Source organism: Felis catus, chromosome X (assembly GCF_018350175.1).
Source record: "Felis catus isolate Fca126 chromosome X, F.catus_Fca126_mat1.0, whole genome shotgun sequence".
NCBI classification, from domain to species: domain Eukaryota; kingdom Metazoa; phylum Chordata; class Mammalia; order Carnivora; family Felidae; genus Felis; species Felis catus.
The window spans coordinates 14284625-14306774 of record NC_058386.1 but is presented as its reverse complement, the minus strand read 5'-3'; the positions used below and the strand labels follow the sequence as shown (position 1 = coordinate 14306774).

The 22150-nt window shown below is 45.3% G+C and overlaps 1 protein-coding gene and 1 pseudogene across 3 annotated transcripts in view; both read left to right on the top strand.

Moving 5' to 3' along the window:
- The window catches only part of RAI2 (retinoic acid induced 2), a 375422-nt gene that overhangs the window by 260513 nt on the left and 92759 nt on the right, over nt 1-22150 (top strand). For all 3 annotated transcript variants that reach the window (XM_045050658.1, XM_045050657.1, XM_045050656.1), the window contains one exon: nt 11302-12034. The gene's annotated coding sequence lies outside the window, so the exon portion shown is untranslated. The remainder of the gene's footprint in view (nt 1-11301; nt 12035-22150) is intronic.
- Nucleotides 13646-20923, top strand: LOC123383345 (annotated as a pseudogene).

The window sequence follows — 22150 nt, the reverse complement described above, 5'->3', positions numbered from 1 at the left end:
AAGTTAATACGTTAAGACACTTAGGATTGTGCTTCCCACATACCAGGTGCTCGATAAACATTAGTTATATTGATGGTGAAGATGTTGATTATTGTCACATGTGTTCTTAAGCCCGCAAGACCCAAGGCAATCAGAGTGACTCTGCTACTTGAAACAAAAGGGCCTAATTATTTTAACTGGTATTTTTAATTCCAAAGTATGGGGGTCAGTATTCACTCAATTCTGGCCTTACCTCCACTCATAACTTTGCTTTCAGACACAGCCCAGTTTCCTCTCTTGAGGCTGTCCTCTAAAAGAGTTGTTTCCCGTCACAGCTCTTAGTGGCATCACCATCATCTGAAGGGACCCTGTGTGTGCATCTGTTAGGCACTAGCGAACTTGCCACAAGCTAGAAGCATAGGAACCTTGCAGCAAGTCTGACCCAAGGAGTAAGAGAGAGAGATGTGCACGGTATACCAACGTGAGCTTGGAATGCAAGACTGGCTTTTAACACCAACAGTAAACTGGAAAACGTGTGCCCACCTGACGCAGCATTTTAATATATGTCCTCCTCACCAGACGTCTCGACATCTTGAAGCCTGCCAAAATGTTCAGTTGCAGGGACCTCTGGGAGAAGAGAATTAGCTTAGCTCGGGTTCCTCCAGGGGCTGACTTGGCAACATGGTCTCAACTACACAGAGCCGGCTTGGGAATGGGTCTGAGGAAACACCGCAGGGGAGCAGGCAAGCGAAACAAGGAAGGGAAGGCAGCCAACTGGGCGCTGTCAAGCCCGTGATCGCAGTGGGCAACTAGCATTGAGCCCCTAGCACTTCCGGCCTGCCACAGAGGAGAGCCATGCAGATTTCAGAGGCCGGGAAAGGTTGAGAAGTGCAGGTCCTGGCCCGGGGAAGTCAGGCTGGAATGCACACAAGTGGTCAGGACCAGGGGAGATGAGCACAAGCCTGGCCGCGCCTGCTGCCAGAGCCCAGGCCTCCTTGGGAGTCGTGGCCGCGTCTGCACTTCTGGGGATCAGGTGGTTGTCTTACAAGCCACACGGACAACCTGCAGTTCGTCAGTTTGCAAATCGTTTGGGTTGAGACAAATGTAATGGTTCTCCTAAAATGGTAATTGCATTTTCCTGGAAATCAGCACAGGTTTGTTTATCTGCCACTTGCGTGTTACAGCACATAGCACATGCAGATCTTGAACATGTTGAAAAAGCAGAACAGAGACCCAGCACAAGTCTGTTCACAGACCTGCCCGGAGGACACCAAATGGCATGTTATTTCCTCCCCTCAACTGCATGTCACCAACAAAGGAACCCTCCAGGCTGGAGGTGGTGCTTTTCAGAGATGTCGTAGGAGGCAGCAGATGTGAGGTTTCTGTCACTGGAAGGTCTGGCAGCCTTTCTACAGTGTGCCAGTGACTCGGGTGAATACTCAGGATGGGGAAGGTTGCTAGTTTCATTTACATGCTATTGCTACTCGTTTTGGCTGGCTTACCCACAATGCCCCAGACACCTATTTGAATGGGAAGTGTTCCATATTTGTGAGACAGACCATCTTGTGGAAATTGGTGTTTTGTCACTCTCCCGAACAGTGTGAAGTTAGGAAAATGGCTTGTGTGTCTTGTTTGTGTTGTAAAATTCCAGCATTTTTTTTCTCCATCTTTCTTTATTATCAACATTTTTCTCGAGGGAGCTCACAAAAGCCAAAAGGATCCTTTTTACAATTTTTTTTCAGAACCATGCAACATGAAAAATAAAACCTTCTGTTATGCCTTAATTATTGTTTGCAAAAACTACGAGTACTTTCATGCCATGGTTTCTATATACCACTAACATTACTTGGTAGAAATGTGAAAGTTATCAAAAATCATTTTGAGAATTCCTTCTTTTTCTTTTTCTCTTGGAATATTGATATATTAAACCAAAGTGGCTCTTTGTCCAAGGCCCAATATTATGGTCTTATTTGCCATAGGTATTTACTTTTAAAAGCCATATAATTTCTTTTATATCCTAACTATTATTTTGCGGTGTATTTCTATGCATTATTGAATTATCGTATTTTTCAATTTCATTTCTATACAATGAATTTTGTTTATAGAACACTCAAATTGCCATACATAATATACGTGCATATTAAAATGATAGAGAGAAGCATTCAAAATTCCAACAAGAGTCTCATATAATTGCAGTGGTGTAATGTAATATAATGCAATAAAAATGCAGTTTATCCCAAGGACATATTGGACAGAATGGAAAGGTCACTGTTTTCTGACCCTGATTTTCAAGCTTCTGTCTGACATTTACATTGTATATCATTAAGAGCATACACAAGTATATCATGTCTTTTTCAGACCAATTTTACATAAATTATGTGTCTCTATGATTTGTTTGCATAATGGGGTATTCACTCTGTATTAGAAATGTCCCATAGACCAGCCCCCTGCCGTCACAAGAATGCTAGAAGTAAATCAGAGAAAAGAGGTTGGAGAGTTCTGAGACATTCTAAAAAGAATCAACAGGAGGCTTCTTCCAGTGATAAAACAGACTGAGCTCATGATAAGAACTCTCTTCTATTACTAATATGTAGAAATTCTCGAAAAACATATCCCCAGAATTTAAATATATACAAGAGCTCAGAAAAGGATAAAGGAAATCCCCAAGTGCCTGGACAGGAAGAACGGAATCAAAGTCAGAGCACTAAGGCCAAACAGGTACCCCAGGACCATGAAGATCTCACCTCAGACTGCTGTCCTATCCAGGAGCTGAAAAGGGACGTGACAGGCTTGCCAGGAAAGCAAACCTGGCCCAGAGATGATGAGGAGGCTGGTGGCTGGGCCCCTGGGTGGAGGGAAGCCCTGTGCAGGAGGTGAAAAACCCAGGATTACGCCCTACTTGGTGTAGAATTTGAGTTTACATTACCTGTATGGCACAGGAAACACAAGCCAAACAACTAACATAAAAATGGATCTAGAACCTTTGAAAACTCCAGAATTCCCAACTGAAACAAATGTAAAACCACTCTGCGGGTCCATTTTCACAGCTAGTGACTCACAGGACTCCAGGAAAAAAAAATACAGTCCACTAAAGAAGAATTCACAGTAAACGATTATGGTTGTATAGAATAACACACCTATTGTGAGGGACAGTTAGAAATTTCAGCAGACAAGAGAATAGGCACCCCAAATTGGGTATTAGAGAATCATCGTAACAACACTATAAATATATTTTGAATAGTTGAAGACATAAAAGAGAGAACCAGAATGAAAGCCCAATGTAATATGAAGAAAGACCAGAGAGATTTGAATGAGAACCAAATAGAGTTTTTACTAATGAAAAATAGAGTCATAGAAATGAGTGGACAGGCTAAACAGTAGTGTAAATAATGGCAAAAAGAAAATTAGTTAAATGGTATATGTGAGGAAATTACCCCAAATGTGGCCGAGTGGATGGGGAGCAGGAGAGAGAGAGAGAAGTAAAGAAAAATGAACTATGAAAATAATTCGAGGGCGCCTGAGTAGCTCAGTCAGTTGAGTGTCTGCCTCTTGATTTCGACTCAGGTCATGATTTCGTGGTTGTGAGATCAAGCCCCACGTTGGGCTCCACGTTGGGCTCTGTGCTGGGCGTGGAGTCTGCTTAGGACTCTTTCTCTCTCTCTCTCTCCCTTTGCCCCTCTCCCCAACTTGTGCTTCCTCTCTCAAACAATTTTTTAAAAGAAAGTTAATTTGGAGCAAGTTCCAACATATGTCTAATCAAAGTTGCAGAATGAAAAATTAAAGGGAGATGGGGGCAGAACAATATTCAAAGAGATAACAACAGAACAAGTTCTGGGACTGAAAAAAGACATGAGTTTTTAGATTAAACAAAGCATATCTTTTTCCAAGCAAGATAAAAGAAATCCACACCTAGAAAAATGTGGTAAAACTACAGAGCACTCCAGTAAAGGAGAAAATCTCAAAACCAGAGGGGAAAAGAAAAAAAAATAGCCTGCGAAGAAACCATACACACTATAATTCGGTCACATGACCAAACCTAACTGCACAAAAAGCTGGGAAATGTAGTCAGGCTACGTGTCTGAGAAGATGGCAGCATGGCTTTCAGAGACCAGATGCCGTCTCTGCCACAGTATAATTATCACCTTCTGAGTGTTGAGCTCAGAACTGTGGAAGAAGAAGGGAAGATTAAAGATGCTCTTGGGAGATGAAGCCTTTTTAACTATCCTCAAATCACACTACACATAGCACTGGAACTTTCTTCCCTGATATTATTTTGGCTTTAACTGTTGTGAATGGCAGTGAAAGAATTCCCTCACCCAGATCGAATATAACATGTTCTAGAAATGAATCTTGTCCAACTTAAACTCACAGAGAAGGGTGAAAATTTGGGTTTATTTCTCAAACACTGAGTTGGCCACTCATAGAATAATAAACTCAAGAAGATCTCAGTGAGTCTCCCAGGTTAGCCCCTGGCCAATGCACTGCTGAGTAACGAGGATCTCATTTGCGTGTGGCACGTGACAAACTCAGCAAAAGCCTGTTGAATCCATTTATTTATTCTTAAATTCAACAGACATTTTTTGGATGGCTACACTGAACCATTGTTCTCGATCTGCACTGTCTGATAGGGTAGCCATTAGTCATATATGGCTACTTAAATTAACTAAAATTAGAAATTCAGTCGCACTAGCCACATTTCACGTGCTCAGTAGATACATGTGGCCGGTGGCTACTACACTGGACAGCACAGATACAGAATATTGTCACAGAAAGGTTTATTGGGTAGATGCTGGAAGTACGGTAGCAAACACAACAGACACATTTCCTGTCTTCATGAAGCCTAAATGCTGTGTCAGATGATCATAAGTCTATGGAGAAAAATTAAGCCAGAGTGGAAAACAGGGAGTGGGAGTGGAGGAATGGAAGGGAAGCAGTTGCAATTTTAAATACAGTAATCTAGGAAGATGTCCCTGAAAAATGACTGTACTAGTTAACGTAATGCTAGCTGATATAACAAATAAGCCCTCAAATCTCAGTGGCTAAATACAAGAGTTTATTTCTTGCTCTAATCACTGGGTTGTGGGGAGGGACTATGGGATCATTAGGTGGCATCTGTTCTGATAGAGGCTCTGCCATCCACTACACGGAGCTTCCAGAGTTGCTCTGGGTGTTAACCTCAGCTCAACAGATGGGAGAAAAGGAAAAATGGAGTCTCGTTTAAGAGGTTCCCATGGTCTGTGATGCAGGCCTGGAAATGGTGTGATGGTTTTTACCGGCATTCACTTGGCCAAAACCCAGCCAGCTTAGCACATATCCTTATCTAGATGCACCTATTGTCCCAGCAATAATTCTACAATATGGACAGGGAGCATACATTTTGGTAGGTCGCTGTCTACTACAGCCACAGTCCCTCAAAGAATTGAGGGAGCCAGCATGCAATATGGGGGGAAGAACAGTTTACCCAGAGAGGACAGCAAATACAAAGGCCCTGAGGCAGGAGTGTATCTGGCATAGAGAGGGAAAAGCAAGGGGACCAGTGTGGCTGGAATAGGGAGGGTAGCTAGAATATCCCAGGGGTATCTTCTCAGGTTCCCGCTGACCCACCAGCGAGCCTCTCAGAGTGTGCTTGTTCACTTCCATCTGAACGGCCATAATTTGTTTATGAAAAAACGATGACGATCTTGGCCAGCTCCTTTGCCAAAACCCAGTTACTCAGTCCATGGCCTTTCCCTGGCTTAATAGTTTGATAGCCTATCAAAACGGATTAACTGGCATGGGCTACCAGGGCTTAAGCTTGGAGGCCCCTCGCCTGCAGAGACCCCTCGTGAGCCCCTGGAAGGGGCCCTGACAATATGTTCACATGTCATGTGATTTTGCAAAATTTGCAAAAATAAGACGTTCTAACCACAGTCGGTTAAGTCCTCTGTGTCAAGTTTACTTCCTCTCTGCCATACATCCACCCTACACCTGGCTGGGTTTTGGCCAAGTGCATGCCGGTGAAAACGATCACACCATTTCCAGGCCTGCACCACAGCCCATGGGAACCTCTTAAACGAAACTCCATTTTTCTTTTTCTCCCATCCGCTGAGCTGAGGTTAACACCCAGAGCAACTTTGGAAGCTCCGTGTAGTGGATGGCATAGCTTCCTTCAAATCTGCTGGTGTTGAAGTGGCCACAGACGTTTTTGAGATCGGGCTGAGGGCAATTTGAGTTAGGGGTGCACTTAGTATACTCTTAGCGGGAAATGTTTATGTGGTGCACAGTGACTTGTGTGTGTAGTTAATTTATTGTGAGCCGTCCCAATACAAGGGTGTCTCTGGAGTCGTGCTTATTTATTGTGCCAAGACATGTGGCATTGTGACACAGTGTCCCCTGGCCATATTGAGATATCGGCTGGACCTACGGCAGCAAGTACCAAAGATGTGTGCACAGTGGAGGAGGAAAAAGGTCTGGAAAGTATATAGCATGATGTTGTGGAAAACCCTTCCCATCAGCAGACACAGTGGGGGCTTCGGTTCTCATTAACGCCTAATCAAAATGGAAGTTCTCCTGCCAGGGGTATAGTTGGTGTGCTGGGGTGAATAGTGTCCCCCAAAACTCATGTCCACCTGGGACCACCTAACACGGACCTTACTGGGAAATAAGTACTCAAAGATGTAATTAAGTTAAGATGAGGCCATTCTGGATTAAAGCGAGCACTAATCCAATGGCTGGTGTCCTTATGGAGGAGAGGGCACACAGAGACACAGAGAAGGCTGTGGGAAGATGGAGGCAGACGCTGGGGTGATGTGACAGGCCCAGAAATGCTAGGAGCCACAAAAAGCTGGAAGAGACAGGAGGGATTCTCCCCTCCAAGCTTTGGAGGGAGCATGGCCCTGCCGACACCTTGATTTGGGACTTTTGCTTCCAGAAGTGTGAGAGAATACACTCCTGAGGTGTCAGGCCACCCAGCTTGCAGTCATTTGCTGTGGCAGCAGTAGGCAATGAATACACTTATTAATGCAGCATTTATGGGGGCACCTGAGTGGCTCAGCCGATTGAGCATCTGACTTCGGCTCAGGTCATGATCTCACAGTTTGTGAGTTCAAGCCCCACATCAGGCTGTGTGCTGACAGCTCAGAGCCTGGAGCCTGCTTCAGATTCTATGTCTCCCTTCCTCCCCTCCCTGCTCACACTCTGTTTCTCTCTCTCAAAAATGAATAAACATTAGAAAAATTTTTTAAAAATAAATAAATGTAGTATCTATAATTATAACCACCTAATGTGTCTTTTTTCTTTGATTAATTGGAACAAATAGAAATAGAATTCTCGTGCTTGTGTGTACAGACTTGTAGCGATACTCTAACCAGTAAGAACATGTGTGTGTGAAGTTTATATGTTAACAGTCATCCCCTCTATCGATAAGATACATTGCAATCAGCTACGGTGGATGTAAGGCTGAATTATTTTTATTATTTCATTGGAAAATGATGGTGTAAAATTATTGTCACGTAAAGATGTTATCAGAGTATCTAGCCAGAAAAAAGGGAAAAATATTGTAAATATAATTCAGGAAGCTAATTCACACAAAATACTATTATTTTTATGATTTTTTGGGGGGAAATTTGTCTTTTTTTTTTTGAAATTTACAATTTGTTGGCAAGTTTCATTCTTACTCTAAGTAAATATTCGTGTTGGTACCTAATTTTATATTTGTTATTTTGTATGATATCTACTTATTAAATGTTTATTTATTTATTTTTGAGAGATAGTGCAAACAGGGGAGGGGCAGAGAGAGGGAGAGAGAGAATCCCAAGCAGGCTGCACTCTTGATGTCAGTGTGGAGCCTGATGCAGGGCTTGAACTCACAAACCGTGAGATCATGACCGGAGCTGAAATGAGGAGTTGGATGCTCAACCAACTAAGCCACCCAGGCGCCTCCGTGTAGTTTGTAACAGAGCCTTCTCCCACCAGATGCTACAAAGCTCCATGCCCCTCAAAGCCTGGTCTGCGATTGGGCATGAGAAACTGACTCCAAGGGAATTTTGCATCAGCATCTGTTCACTGCATGATTTTTTGAAATCTATGGGCAAGTTAAGCCCTCTGGAAGCTTGTATCATAAGTGAACCCAGTAATCTCTAGATTTACAGCTATCCTGCACAAACAGGATTTCTATGAGGTAGTGAAAACAGCTCTAAAATTGCTCGTGCTTCTGGTGGTTTCTCCACAGCAGTTCAAATGGCATTTGGGCAGAACACAAGTTTGTTGTTCTAGGCTGTCCCGGGCACTGCAGACCATTTGGCATCCCTGGCCCCTGCCCGCTGGATGCCAGCAATAGGCTCCAGTCGTTGACAATTGGAATCATCCTCAAACATCTTGAAACTTCCCCGAGGCCTGTTGTCGGGGGAGAGGTACTGCTCCCGTTGAGAACCGCTGCTGCACAGATGGCCCTGAGATATTCTCTGTAAATCCCACTTTATCAGATTAAAATTAAATTAGAACTTAATGCGAGGGAAGGGCCCCTAGCTTTGTGCCTCACTTACGGGGCAGACCCTCCTCGGCTCTCCCACATCAGCCTGTCACCCCCACAAGTAAGCCTGGGAAACATATTATGAAAATGTGAAATCATGAGATTCTAACATCCACTGCAGCACTGGTCCTCAAATGAGAGTGATTTTGTCCCCCAGGGGATATTTGGCAATGTGTGGGGACAGTTTTGGTTGTGACAGCTAGGGAGTGGGTGCCACTAGCATCTAGGAAGTGGAGGGCAGGAATGCTTCTGAACACCCTTGAGTGCATAGGACAGCCCCCATGACAAACATTGATCTAGCCCCAAATATCACTAGTACCAAGGTTGAGAAACCCCGATCTAGACCTTAGATGGATTCCTGAAATAGTCTATGTAAGACCCATTTTATTTAAAAAAAAAAAAATCAAATTCTATTTTAATGTCGTTGAGACTTTGTATCTACCAAGTCCTAAGGCTTTCAACCAGACTGACTTGCCTGGGAACCATAAGCAGCGTGCCTGGGGCAGTCCAGTCATCCTCTGAATTGTTGGGAACCTTCGGGCTTTGCCTCCTTTCCCTTTCCCATACCTTTCAGGCTGCCCCCAGCCTTTCTCAGGTCCGACAGGGTTTGCCTGAGCCCCCAGGGAGTCCTGGTCTCACCTAGCCTCTCTAGGCAATTATGACACAGCCGGTCTATAAATACTCACCAGACCTTTCCTTCTTGGGTACACAGGAATCTTACATTTCCCAGCCTCTCTTGCAGTCAGCTTGTGGACCATATGACCAAGTGCTGGCTCATGAAATGTGGGCAGAAGTGCTACATGCTATTTTCCTGGCTGCCTTCACTCCGGGGTAGCAGGGAGGGCACCCAGAAGGGCCCTATCGAGGGAAGCCAACAGTAACCATAATGCTGGCCTGTGAACCCACCAGAGGAGGTGCTACAGGGGCACAGAGTGACCTCAGGGTTGAGGGCTGCAAGGTGAACCTGGGGGCCCTGGGGAGTCCCACCTGGACTTCAAGAGGATACACAGCATGTATAAGAGAGAGCCAGAAGAGAGAAGCGGGGCCATGAGTAGCTGAGTGCCACAGCTCTAGGAGTTGCCAGCTGTACACCCCAGCAGGAGAGACAGCAGGAGGCACAGGGGCGAATGAACAGGGACACCATTGCTACTGAGGCCTGCATGGACCCAAAGAATGTCAGGAGGACATGGCAGCCTCCAACTCTGTGTCCACACCCCTGTCTCTTGAGGATGCTGGGTGGAGCTCAGAAAGGGATTTTTCTCAGATAGTCCCCTAAGTTTTTTATTTTTAAACTTGTTAAACATTAAGAAAAGTTGAAAAATAATACAGTCATCATCTGTGAACTCTTCAGCAAGAGGTACCTAACATTTCTCCTGACCTTATTCCATTATTCTTTCTTTCCACTCTGTTCTTTTTCTGCCTCCCTCTCTCCCCCTCTTTTCTCCCTCTCTCCCTCCCTCCTTCTCTCTCTTCCACCCCCTCTCCGCACTCCTCCTTCCCTTTCTCTCCCTCTCTCTCCCTCTCCTCCCTCCCTCCCTCTCTCTCTCCCTCCCTCCTTTTGCTGAAACCTTTGCAAATAAGTAGCATAAACTGTGTTATAATCCATTCCTCCCATTAGGCTTTGTGATGGTCAATTTTATGCGTCAACTTGACTGGGCTAAGGGATATCCAGACAGCTGGTGAAACATTACTTCTGGGTTTGTTTGTCAAGGTGTTTCTGAAAGGGATTAGCATTTGAATCAGCAGACTGAAGAAGAGCTGTCCTCACCAATGTGACCCGGCATCATCTAATACCTTGAGGGCCTGAATAGAAGAAAAGGGCTGAAAAAGGGAAATGGGCTCTTTGCTTGAAGTGAGAGAACCATATTCTCCTGCCCTCAGACATTAGTGCTCCTGGTGCTGGCCTTGTAGACTCAGACCAGTACTTACACTGTTGGGCTTCCCTGGTTCTCAGGCCTTCAGAACTGAATTACACCAGCTTTTCTGTGTCTCCAGCTTGTAGACAGCAGATCAAGGGGCTTCTCAGCCTCCATAACTGTGTAAACCAATTCATATAATAACTTTCCTCTTTCTGTCTATCTATCTATCCATCCATTCATCCATCCATCCGTCTATCCATCTATCCATCCATCCTATTGGTTCTGTTTCTCTGGAGAACCCTGACTAATAGGATTTTGGTGCCAAGAGTGGTTCCAGAGGAACAAAATTTTAAGGATGAATATTCTGAATTGGTTCTGGATTTCTAGAATTGGCTCTCTAACCTGATTAGATTTAAGGATATTAATGAGTCTATTCTCAGCAGTAAGCAGAGTGGAGATAATTTTGTTACATAGCGTCAACCCCCTCCACAGTGGCTATGGGTGCTTTCCCTTCCAGCGGGAATGTTTGCCAGCAGCCTTGCCAGCAGAGGGTTTTGTCAAGTCTGTGAATTTTTGCCCAACGGATGGATGAGAAATGTAGTCTCACTGTAGTTTTAACTTATTGTGAGCGAAGATGAGTGTTATTTTCTTATATTCAAGAATCGTGTATTTGTTCTTTTCTCCAGACTGTCTATACTTGTCCATCTAAAAATTTTGCTTTTGGTCTTTTTCATCTTGATCTTTAAGAGCTCTTTATATCTGTGAGGGAGATTAGGCCAGAAAGGGACATTTTTAAACTGAAAGAGAAGTTTTAAAACTGGGAGACATGAAGGCACAATGGATTGAAAAGTTGGACTTGCTCTGCTTATAAGCAGGAGGGAACACGAGTATGATTAGGTCCTACCCAGAAAAACAAGTAAGAGCTTTTTCTTTTCTTTTTTTTTTCCTGCATAGAAGTCTCGCGTGAACAGAGCTGTGATGCACCACATATGGCTAACACTCCAGAAGAATTTCAAATCAAATGGGCTTTCCCCCTGGACTTCCTAAAAGTGAGACCAGCTGCTGATACATGTAGCCAATTTGCCAACCAGCTCCTTTTTAAAGAACAAGATGCTGATGTGATCTCAAAAAGAAAAGTCTTCCAGAAGAGGACAGACACAGTTCTGGTTTTTGAACACTGTAACCGGTGGCATGATTAGGGCTGGCTCCTCTATCCACGAAGCCAGGTGTTTCATAACTAACAGTAACATTCTCTTGGCCCTAATTTGAATTTGGGGCGTGTGTTTAAAGTAGAGAACAGCAATAGAAAAATGTGGAACTCAAGCTCTTGCTCTCCAGATAAACATCTTGTAGTAACGATAACTTGAGAATGTCCTGAATAGGAGAGTTGGCCATGCAGTGTCCACACGGCATTCTCTTCGATGAGGAATGAAAAGGAAAGGAAAAGAAAGCAAGCGCCCGAAGGGAAAGCATCTTGATTCCTCCCTCGAATCTTTGCTGTGGCTGAGATGTTCTCCAAGAAGAGCGGTGTCAGGCAGGACAGGTCCCGGAGGGAGTGTTTCCGGTCCTCTTCTCAGCCTTAGAGAGACAGCGTCAGCTCGTATGTGGACGCGCAGCGGTGCAGACTGACCCTTGCAGGGACGCTCACTCAGCAGGCTGCTCACCCTGACCGTCGTAAGAGGAAAAGGTAAGCGGAGAGTCCGGAGGGAGTAACAGTGGCATTTTAATGCGATAATAGACAAAACCTGATTGGCGTGTGGTCGAAAAAGAGAGGAGAGCAGGTGAAGATGACAAACATAGCTCATTCTAGGAATTTGAGTGCAAAATGGAGTAAATACATGAGGGCTGTCCGTGGCATTGGATGTGGAATCAGGGGATGTATATGTGTTTTTAAAGTTTTGGAGTTTCTGTGTACCATGTGGTTGTAAGCTGGTCCAGCTTTCTCCAGTACAGAGAGGGAACTTGATGAGCCAGTTGCTGGGGTGAGTCCTTGAGGAGGCAAGCAGGTAGGACTGGCATCACACACCCACGACCTGGGTCGGCACTCAGGGCCCCATGCTCTGAAAGGCCCTGAGCTCTCTTTAATGCTCTGTTGTTGCCGTCTGGAAATTCTTGATAATTTTGCCTTTGAAAATGAAGTCCAGCAGAACTTAGGAACAAGTACCAGGGGCTTGGAGCCTCGGCTCACACACAGTCCTGCCTCCTCTACCTCCTCGGGACAGGCTCTCAGACACCTGCTCCCAAGATGTCTGGTACCCCGGGCCCCACCTGGCCTCCCCCTCACCCGTCCCCGCCCCCGCCCCATGCCTGGGACAGCAGCTGGGTGGCAGGTAGGAGGAGAGAGGGTAGAGAGCCCGATTGGTGCCGTCAGCATCCACTCCCAAGGGGGCCCGGGTGCAGGCTGCTTGAGCTCAGGTGCACACACCCTGGGAAATTTCAGGGCAGGAACTGAAGTTCTCCAGGCGGCAGAGATGATGCGGTTTCTTGAGATAAGCCTTTATGTTAGTATCAGCGCTTATCGACTTCAGTAGCTACTGATCTCTAAATAGTTCTGTTCTTAATTCTTTCCTTTAAAAAACATAAGGGCTCAGATATTTTGAGAGGCAGGGGGGCTTTGCAGGTGGCCCAGTGCTACAAGATCCAGAACGGTAGGTGTTTGTGGTTGGAGAGAGGATAGGCAAGATGGCCTGATCTGCCCTCACTTCTCTCCAGTGGGATGCCGGGAAATGGTAAACAACCAGCTCTTACTCAAAATTAAAAGCTTCTTCTGTGGCATTTGCCAATCTTCATGGTGTAAATCCTCTCACCGTAGCTGATTTTAAGCTCCCAACGTGATGAGGAGTTGGGAAGAGGTACGTGGCAATACAGCATTATATGGCGTTTCCATGGTACAGATGTAAGACCTAAAACCTGCTCAATATCGTAGATACTCTAAAATATAGTACAATACTTAGTAAATTATTTTGTTTTCACTGTCATTTATGTAATTGTATGTTTATTTAATTCTTTTCATATTTCAAGTGTTTAATTTTTAAAAGTTTATTTATTTTTGAGACAGAGAGAGAGACACACACACAGAGTGTGAGCGGGGGAGGGGCAGAGAGAGAGGGAGACACAGAATCCAAAGCAGGCTCCAGCCTCCGAGTTGTCAGCACAGAGGCTGACATGGGGCTTGAACTCAGTAACCATGAGGTCATGACCTGAGCTGAAGTCAGACGCCCTTCAAGTTTTCATTTCAATTCTAGTTAGTTAACATATAGTGTAATATTGGTTTCAGGAGTAGAATTTAGCAATTCATCACTTCCATACAATCCCCAGTGCTTCATTCTTCATAATGGCTGTATTTAAATCAACCAGCTCACACAATCCTGAAAACGTAACAATCAGCTCTCGTGACCCAGTGTGAGCTAGTATAAGCAGCGTGGGCTGATAGGAGGTGATATGAGCCAGTGGAGGCCAGCTGTAGCACACCGTTGCTTCTGAGGAGCTGAGGAAGGCCGTCCTGTCCCTTGAGCCAATTTTCTTTCTTGTTACAAACATCCCAGGGCAGAGATAGAACCCCAGAGTGGGAAGGGCTCTGGGGAGCTGCTGGGTCCCTGCCCATTTTACAGATATGGAAATGGAGTCCCAGAGGATGCAAGGGGCTTGCCCTTGGTACGCTGGATACTTGTGGACCTCCAGGGTCTTGGACACCCTGCATGTCTTTTCCCCCACACAGTCAAGACAGTTTCTGAGTGTCGATTCTATACCAGGCAGACCTGGGTCTGAGTCTTGACTCCGCCATTTAGTAGCTGTATGACAGGTCACTTCAGTTCTGGGAGCCTCAGTCTTTCTTTTCTTATATGGAGAAAATAGTGCTTTTCTTGGGTGGTTGTTGTGAGACTTTGACGGGGTGATGTATGTGCCTGGCCTGGGGCAAGGGTTTACTGAATGTGGAGGGAAGAGAGTCACCCGTGGGAACATCCGCTTGTTGCTGTAGCTTGCCCAGCATCCTGGGCTGCCCTGAACTATGTGGGGTGAAGGTGCTAGAACCCACTCATCTTGCTATGCCTGCCAGGGACTGACAGCTCCTGCTCGCAGCTGCCCCGGGGCCTAAGGTAGTCTGTCCTCCTTTCTGCCTAATGCTGGGCCCCATCATCTTATCACTGGAGCGGGGCCTGGCACCGGCCATGTTCCTGAAGGCCCTGCCCGTTCTCCTCGACCACGCAGCGCCTGCTGGGGGTGTTCAGCCACATGCTTCCCTAGAGATGGGCAGCCTGGATTGGGGCAGCATGCCCTTTGTCCTTAACCCCCCTGCTGTGGCCCAAGTGGCCCATCCCTGGCCAACTCGGACAGCCAGTGGCCCCAGTGCTTAGCGTGTACACCATGGGTACTCCACCTGTCCTGTTGCCAGGCCTGGGAAACCCAGGGAAGGTGAGTAAGCCAGCATGTACTGTGCCTGCACTGTGGCCGGGACTGCCTGAAGCCCAGCTTTTTGGAAAAGCACATCCAGTCCTACACACACAAGAGACCCTTCCTGTGTGACACCTCTAGCCTTGCCTTTATGACCCAGAGCAACACATATAAGCACAGGCAGATCCAGACACATCTCAGCAAGTCCCAACTGTCCTCTGAGTCTGATGGGAGTGGGACAGCCTCCTAGTGGAGGGAGGTGAATCTGGAGAGACCCTCAGAAGAGAGGGAAGGTGATGGGGCATAAAGCAATTTCCTTCTCCAGGTACCCAGGGTATTGGGCTGGACCCAAAGTCCACCATGCATTTGTCCCTTGCTGCTAAGAGCCTAGACATGAATCAGAAACTGTTTCCTGTCCAGGTCCACATTTAGAGACTGCCAACAGGGAAGCCCCTTTGGACTCCAAAACATGGCTTTCCCTGGGTTCCTGCCGGCATAAAATGCCAGAGTAGAAGTCTCTGACTGCCATTAAGCTTGGGCTGCTGCAGTGACAGCAGGCACTCTCCTTGGAGAAGTCCCAGAACACCAAGGCCTCTGAGGACAGGCTGAGAAAGTGTGAGAGCACAGTCTCAGGCTATCTGTCCCCTTCCAACAGCGCAGGGTTGCTGCTGGTTCCCGCCAAGTACCCTGTGCCTACAAGAACTCCATCTGTTTTGACATCTGGGCCCTGAGCTCAGTGGAGGAAGCACACCACCTTCTCCACAGCCCCTTCCGCCTTCACTCCTCTGGATAAATCTAGGCCCCTCTTCTTTTACTCTGTTTCCACTCAGTTTGCCACCACTGCAAAATGTATGCTGATCATCAGGAGCAACTTGCTGCTTTTTATTAAGAGCAGCAGAGCACAGCACGAAGAGGACCAGAGCCCGTGGAAGCAGAAGCTTCTGAGCCCCAGACACTACCTGGCCCTCTTGGGCTACAGCTTGGAGACAACCTTAGTAGGTGTCCCCAACTGTCCCCCTTGAGCCCATGATGCCACAGATGACCTGCCTTTTAACCTGATGGAGATATCCTGACCACCACAGAAAGCTGAGCTGGAAAGAGAAACACCACAGGGGAGGAGGCTGCCGGCCAATGTGGCCAGTAAAAAAAGTATAGCCGGGAGGAACTGAAGGTGTGTTCCCGGGAGAAGTGGTAAGATGTTGAAGAGCATCCACTAGAAAATGAAAGGCTGACACCACGGAGGCAAGAAGATGAAGGAGGTGAGGATGGGCAGTGAGATACAACTGAACCTGCCTCCACAGGAAGAAGCAGTAGGGAAGGAGGGGAGGCAAGTGGGTGCAGCCCAGCCAGGGGATAGGAGGACCCATCTGTGTGATGCCATTTTCCCTCCCGACACCATTTCTGTTGGGGAAGATGGGGCTTCACAAAAGTCAGCCAGCCCAAGAAGTCTCTTTGGTGACTGAGTCTCCCAAGCAGAAGGCTAGAGCAGCCAGAACAGAAACTGGTGACCAGCCCAGGGAGAACAGAGCCATGTCATTTCCCCCCATCCTAAACTGCAGAGACCCCCTGCCAATCTGGACAGTAAGAGTCCTCTGATTCCTCCATATGGGAGGGTGGAGCCAGAGTATCAGCTGCCACCAGCACCTGGCCTTCAAGAAAGGTGACGCAGAAGCCCTGAGGCTGGTTTTGCCAGACCCCAAGCGGGAAAGAGGCCTCCATGGTGATGACAGGAAGGAGATCTATCAGGGGGCCCAAGACATCCCCAGGTTGCCCAACTGTAGTTCCAGCAAATTCTATCCCATGGAGGATAAGCTCCCTTCAGAAAAGAAGAAACTGAAGTGGACTTGCTGAGCAGCCAGGAGAAGCTAGATGCCCCCAAACCAGGGGACACGATCCCAGGGAGACCATGATCCCAAGGAGAAACGGAGTGCTGACTACGTGGAGTGAGTGAGACAGGTTGGCAGATGTGCCCTTGGAGTGCTCTGGTGTTTCCTTAGCTTCTCTGTGGGCTGTCCTGAGACATGTAGGGCCTAGGGCAAAGGAACCCCAGTTTCAGTGTGTGGGCTGTGGTTACCAGCCAGTGTCTCAAGACCTAGGTGGAAGTGGCTCCCTGCTGGCTGCCTAGCCTTGATTTCCTGGTTTGCTCGCTTCTCTGGAAGACCATGCCTGTTTTCTGAAGTACCTCCTCAGGTTACCTCAGCAAGAGACCCACTCACCACTGCCAGGATTCTTTCCATGGGAGAAGGTGGCTTAAGGAATAAGGCCAGGTCAGGGCCAGGGCCCAGTTTCATGGACATGTGATCTGTGCAGTCATCCAGGACCATGGTGTCAGAAGGGCACCTTGCTTGGTTTAACACTCTGCTGGTGGGGTCTTGGGATTCTTAACAATTTTTGAATAAGAGACTCTCCATTTTCATTCTGTACTGGGCTCCCCAAATTATGTAGTTGGTCTGATAAGTGGGGATGGGAACCACTTCACAAATAAGAGGTCAGCCTTAGCTAAGAACAGACAATTCACTTGTAGTAGAGGAAGGGAAGGCACAGTCACAGGTAGGTTGTGGCTGTGGTAGTGGGAACCCGAGGGACTATTCTGTGACTTCTGTTGCATTTCCAGTGGAATAAGAACCGAGGTCTCAGTGAGACCTCAGTGAGAGTGAAGAAGGAGGAGAAGTTTTTGTGGTTTGAGCAAACAAGATAAGGTATGGAATCGTAGTCTATGAGGGTGGGCTGATTGAGTCCTTCCCAACAGCTGGGATGATTCATGAACCTCCTCATGGGGCACTATGTTTAGAGGGTCTGAGAGGGTCAACTGGCTAGAAGGACTTCTATCCCACCAAATAAACAGGCTTTTGGAGCCAACCTTGACAACCGTTGTCCAGTTTGGGGGAGGAGCTTAAAAAACAGGCCCACCCAACTGAGGTGGGGGCTGATAGAGCTGTTCTAACAGCCTCCAATAGTCCCTGAATGGGGAAAAAAAATAATGGTCTGAAGTCTAGGTGATCAAAGATAAATCACTGAAACTGCTCTTATGAAGGATGTTAATGGCCCCTCTGTTACCAAATCCCATGGTCAGTTCTTAGGCCTCATCCTGCTTGAACCATCAGCAATAGAAACAATGTTGATCACCATCCCTTCCTTAAACTCTTTATTTGGTGCCTGAGACACCACCCTCTCTTGGTTTGCCGTTTTCTTACTGGCTTCTCCTTCCCACCCACCTCCCCTATACTTCCTTATCTTCCCAACCTCTAAGCTTTGGAATACCCTCAGACTTGGTCTTCATGTTTCTTCTCATTTTCTCTCACTCCCTAGGTGATTTTATCCAAGCCTATGGCCGAAAACACCACCTGTATACTCATGCTTCCCAAATTTGCATCCCTAGCTCAGCCCTCTCTTCTAAACTCCATACTTATATATCCACCTGCCTACTGGTCATCTTGATTAGGAGGTCTAATACACATATCAACTTAACATATCTAAAACAGAGCTACTGATATCTCTTACAAACCTTCTGCCCTACAGACTTCTTCCTCTCAGTGAACACCAAAAGCTCTGCTACTGCTGTGTCCCAGAAAGATAGATCCTTCTACCATCAACCACACCTCAACCAACTCCCCATGGAGCTCACCCACTCCCACTTTAAATTCCAATTGGTAGAGCCTACATTGCGTGCCTGCTCCCCAGCTACAAGGGAGGCTGGGAGAATGAATTCTGACTTTGACCTTGAAAAGGGAAATTCTCCAAACATAGGCAGAGTTTTCAAAGATGCTGAGTAGCCACAACTTATGATTTCCTCATACTTTGTGAGGAAATATCAGTACTAACTCTTTCTAGAATTTTCTGATGTTCATCTATTTTATAACTGAATCTACTACATCCAGACCAGTAACTTTTTTTTTTTTTTACCTCGAGCAGTTTGCCTTAATCAAGTCTATCTAATAACTCTCAAGCTTTTAATAATCTTTTAAATATCAGTTTAGGTCACATCTAATTAGGTTACAGAACTCTGATAACAACTATATGCATAAACAGGTTTGGGAACAAATTTACCTCGTTCTTGGCTAAATATACAACTCAGCCAGTGGTAACAAAAGTATTCTGGCATTTTAAAGAGTAGTCTTCTATCCCTGAGCAGTTTTAGGACCTGGGCATCAATATTGTTTCCAGTGGTGAGTATTGGTTAGTAAGGTGAATCAAGTAAGCAGAGACGGGTTAAGAGAACTTCTGTGTGCTTTACGTATTACTATTGTGAGTGATGACTTCATGTTTAGTGTCTATCCGGATTCCCTTTTGACATTGAACACATCGGGCTCTTATATGTTTCCTGCCCCCACACTTAGGGAAAGGCTGGTTCTTCTCTCTTCCAGACACATCAGTCTGTTGTTGACACATCATTCTGTTGCCCTCTAGAAAAATAAGTTGCACCTTCAGCCCAGTTCTGAAAGTCTGACTGCAAGGAGGAATAAATTTTATAGATAGATAGATAGAATCAAATATTACATATATCAACTATTAAATATATATGTATCAACTAACCAGACACTTTTGCGACTGAGCCAAGGGGGCACTATTAAAAACTAGGATGGGACAGTAAGTGTTAACAACTGAGGTATTTTGTCTTGGTAAAGTGAAACATCTGATAACCCTGATGCATAGATGCTCATGCAATGGTAATCTTTTCCAAAGTTCACAGAGAGGCTCCTAGGGATTGTCAACATGGTGAATTTTGTTTATTATATGTCATATGGGTAATGCAGTGATTTTAGGGATTGAGATAAACCATTTTGGCTGTAGTAAGTAGCATTCCAGAAGAATAGACTGCCTGGGATAGACACACAGGGATAATATGATCCTATCTGGTAAGATTCTGTTCCATATCTGGAAAACCAACATCTGGTTCTGGTTCCAAACCACTGAATTCTGGTATGTACTTAGACTGTGCCAGCTTGGAGAGCTGGATGGTGATGGATACCACTTTATTTATGCTTAAAAATGCCATACCCTGCAATCGCATTGTGTATTGTATAACTCCAAGATTGATGAGGTGTACCTGGACCAATGCTTTGAGTCTTCCCAGCCTAGGTGCCAGATTATGTGAATGAGTGAGTTTTCAGATGATTTCAACTCCAGCCATCTGCATTCATCTGAGAGATCTTGGGCCAAAACCTGTCCAACCAAGTCAGTCTTAAGTTCCTGACCCATAGAAACTCTGAGAGATAATAAATTATTGTTACTGTTTGAAGCCACTAAGTTTATGGGTGATTTGGTAGGCATTAATGAATAACTAGAACAGGTACTTATATGCTGCCCCAACAGAGTGTCCCAACAATCAATAGATTTTATGAGTTAGAACTTCAAGGAGGGCTCAATGCTGAAGACAATTTAGGGGAGAACCTGAATATATATGGTGGTTAAAAAGGCTGAATGTGAAACCAGAGGTCAGTGCATCCATGAAAAAGGTCAAAGAAGGACAGTCAGAAATTTAAGCCTGTTTTCCCAAACCCCACTTTCTCATGGCTCTCCTCTATCTCACTGGCCATTGCTTCTAAGTGTCTTTGCTGCTTTCTCCTCATTCCTCTGGCCTCTAAACTTTGGAGTTCTAGGGCTCAGACCGAGGCTGCTTCTCTCCTATACATATTTCATAAGCAATCTTATCTAAACTCATGACTAAATACTATCCATGTGCTGATGACTCCTCTCTTTGATTCTCCAGATCTAACCTCTCTTCATAACTCCAGACATATGTACCCAGCTGCCTGCTGTACATCTCCACTTGGAGATCTACTAGGAATCTCAAACTCAGCATATCCAAAGCCAGACTCCCAATTTTCCCCCAAACATGCTCCTCTTTCAGTCTTCCCCATCTCAGTAAATAATGAATCCATCATTCAAATGGCCCAGGAAAAATTTGGAGTCATGTTTGGATTTCTCCATTTATGTTTGATCCATCAGCAAATACTTTCGGTTCTACCTTCCAAATACACCCAGAAAGTGCCCGTTTACCATTTTTACCACTTCCTCCCTAGTCCAAGTCAGTATCAGCTCCCATCTGGTAGATGAAGGTAATGGAGATGGTGGTACAGCCAGAAGATAATGATTCAAAACAGGAGGGTTTTTAAAAATGTTTTTTATTGGGGTGCCTGGGTGGCTCAGTCAGTTAAGCGTTCAACTTCCGCTCAGGTCATGATTTCACCATCCATGAGTTCAAGCCCTGCATCAGGCTCTGTGCTGACAGCTCAGAGCCTGGAGCCTGCTTCGGATTCTGTGTCTCCCTCTCTCTCTGCCCCTCCCCCACTCACACTCTGTCTGTCTGTCTGTCTGTCTCTCTCTCTCTCTCTCTCTCAAAAATAAATAAATATTAAAAAAATTTAAATGTTTTTTATTAAATTAAACTTTTTATTTAAGATAATCGTAGATTCTCATGCAGATAAGAAATAGTAAATAGAGGTCCAGTGTTTTCCCCCAGTGGTAACATCTTGTAAAACAATAGTACAATATCACAACAAAGATATTGACATTCATATGGTCGAGATACAGAACATTCCCATCATAAGTATCCCTCTATTGCCCGTTTATAACCACACCCATTTTTCTTCCACCCTTCTACCCCATCCCTAACCACTGGAAACCATCACTCTGTTCCCCATTTCTAGAATTTTGGTCATTTCAAAAATGTTACATAAATGTTATCATACAGCTTATAATCTTTTGGGATTGGCTTTTTTCCCCACTCTGCATAATTCTCTGTAGATTCATCCAAGGGTTTTTTGTATGTGTGTATCTCAATAGTTTATTCCTTTTTATTACTGAGTAGTACCACAGCTTGTGTAACCACTCACCTGTGGTAGGACATCTGGGTTGTTTCCAGTTTGGGGCTAGTATGAATAAAGCGGCTACGGACATTCATGTACAGATTTTTTCATGAACGTAAGTTTTCATTTTTCTGGGATAAATGCCCAGTAGTACAATTGTCGAATCATATGATACTTGCATGTTTCATTTTTTCAAATAATTGCCAAATTATTTTCCAGAATAGCTATGCCATTTTACATTTCCAGCAATAGTTTGAATCAACCAGTTTCTGTGCATTCTTGCCAGCATTTGGTGCTGTCACTGTTTTTAATTTTAGCCATTCTGATAGCTGCCCTGATATCTCATGGAGGTTTTAGTTTGCGTTTTCCTAACAGTTTGTGATGTTGAACACTTTTTCTTGTGCTTACTTGCCATTTGTGTATCCTCTTCTGTGAAATGTCTTTTCATGTTTTTTGCCCATCTTTTAATTGGATTGTTTATATTTTACCATTGGGTTTTGAGAATTCTTTATATATTCTAGATACTATCCTTTGTTCACTATGTGCTCTGCAAATATTTTCTCCCAGTCTGCAGCTTGCCTCTGTGTCCTTTCACAGAAAAA